We start from the raw sequence: 2,466 nt of genomic DNA, 5'->3' as shown, positions 1-2,466 counted from the left end.
TAATGGAGAGACCAAATTTGTTATGCTGACCCTGTCAGTTGATGATCTTCTCATCACTGGTGATCACACTGAAAAGATTGAACATCTGAAACCCGCTCTCAACAAGGAATTCGCCATAGACATCAATGGTGAGCTTAAAGAGTGCCAGTGGGACGATCATGTTGAAAGCTTCCTTGGTATCAATGTCACTGGGAGAACGGAAGACGGTTTCATTCAGCTATCCGTTCCCCATAAAATTGATGGTTTGATTAAAGATGTTGAAACAGCTATCGAGGGCAAGGTCTACACCCTCAAACAGTTGAGCAACACCTTTCAGTGTGCTAGTAAGGACAATTCTCGTTTGTGGAATTATGTCAAAACTAATTTCTCCAGAATTATTGGCACGTGCATATACATGAGTATCACTTGTCGCCCAGACATAAGCACGCAAGTGAGCAAGGCTGCGAGAGGCATGCACGACCCCTCAGATACTCACATTGTATGGGCCATTCAGTTGCTCAAGTATCTCAATGGTACCAGAGAACGTGCACTGACATACACCTGTAAGAACAGTGCAGTCTCTCAGCTGTTGGATCAGTACTCAAAGACTGATCTAGCAGAAGTAACTGCAGACATTCAGGCATCATTGGTTGGTTCATGATTAAGTATGGAGTTCATGCTGATAATGGTGCATCTGAATTTAAGTTAGCCGAAGCAGTTGCATGCCTGTCCGATGTTGAACTTCCCGAGTCCGACAACAAGTATATGTGAGAAAATCTATAGCAGTTTGGCAAATAGGGGGAGCTCAGGAGGAAGATTCTCCTGTATCTGCCCCACTGTGCTTATTCTCCCTTTTCTCCCTACCTTGCAGTCTCATATCTTCATGAGACTGAGGTCCCCACTTTAGTATGGGGGTCCTTCCTCCTTTTCCCAATTTCCTTCCCTTTCTCTCTTTCTATTCCACTTTAAGACAGTATAGAGTAACCCTCTCCTGTTGGGAATCAGGGCTGCTCAGCAGCCCCATCTCACTTTTCCATTTTCAGTCTAAGTCAGGAACACTGCCATTTCCCCTCAAGTCCATTAATACTTTCTAACCCTGCTACTGTTGCATTCTGCACTGTAATAGACGGGGAGTCTTCCTGGACCAAGTGAGGCAGATCCTCTGCCCGTTCGTCCAGTAGCCCCGGCCCCCGTAATACTACGGCAGCTGAGGTCCCGTGAGGATAGCAGCCTGAGAGGCGCCGGTGTACCGCCACTGCGTAGCCTCGATAGTTCACCCTCGGACAGCACTGAGGGCAGCCCCCACTAGGCCCAGAGAGGTTCCCCCAACGTTCCCCCAGCCGGGACGTTTCACCTGACTTGCAGTCAGGCATTTTCGCGCTACGGAGGGCGTTTGGCGCCTAGGAGATGGTTGCATTTCCCAACCACCTAGTAGGCGGTTCGCTGAGGCCGCCTCCCCGCCCCTGAGTTTACTACCTCGCTAGCCCTCGTCCGGAACAGCAGGCGTACAGCCGAATCGACACTGCCCCCCCACTGGCAAAAGCTCATGTGAAAAGGAAGTCGTTGCTGGCCCTGGGTTAACCTGCACAGGCCTAAAGTTCTCTAGGGGCTCCCTGGTGCACTGGGAAGCCGATCCGATGGGCAGCGCCCGACTTTGACGGCCGCGTTCGGCGGCTCGGTCCGCCGGGCGCCCCGGCAGCCTTCGAGCCCGCGCCGCGCCGGCGGGCGATCTTCGACGCGCCGCTCTCGATCTCGAGAGACGAGCACGATTTCGGGGCGAACGGGGCCTCTGGATCCGGGCCATTTCGACGCGTCGAGGGGCGATATGTCGGTCCTGGTGCCAAAAAAACTCGGCCGCGCGCGGGGAATCGCGAAGGTATAGTGTCGCGATGGGATTCCCCGCGCGCGGCCGTGTTTTTATCTCCATCATCACGCGCGCGCGCGTGGCAGCCCCGGCGGTGCGCGTCGAGCGCTCCGAGTGGTCGTGGCGGTCAGCGCCGGGCCCAGAGGACGATCTACGCGGCTGAGGCACTCGAGGGGTGTCTGCGAGGGTCTCGAAGCGGTCGCGGGTGTCCCCAATGCGCGTTTCTCGGGTCGTTGACCAGGTTTGAGCCGCGGCGCGCGTCGTGCTTGGCAGCCCGTCCACAGCCGAGTTTCGGCATGGATGGCTGCTTTTCAGCTTTGGTCCTCCAGAGGACATGTTGGACGGACCCCTGATGCGCTGGGGTCCAGCGGGAGGGTCGCCAGGGGGTGTTTTGGCGCCCACCATAATCACTGTTCATGACTACTCAGAGAGTCCAATCGATCAATGGTCTATAAGTTGACTCATGAACTGTTTAAGCACAGTTGATTCGACTGAGCGGAGGGGGAGGTCAAGCGGGGCCAGGGCGTTGTCTAAAAGNGCCTGCCGTCGGCCCGGGGGGGCGGCGTCTCCCTCGGCTCTCCCCCACCGACGAGTGCGTCCGTAGATGGCACATGCGTCGGTGT

The sequence above is a fragment of the Aureococcus anophagefferens genome (genome assembly GCF_000186865.1).
Source record: "Aureococcus anophagefferens unplaced genomic scaffold AURANscaffold_53, whole genome shotgun sequence".
In the NCBI taxonomy this organism is placed as follows: Eukaryota; class Pelagophyceae; order Pelagomonadales; family Pelagomonadaceae; genus Aureococcus; species Aureococcus anophagefferens.
This window is presented reverse-complemented; position numbering follows the sequence as displayed.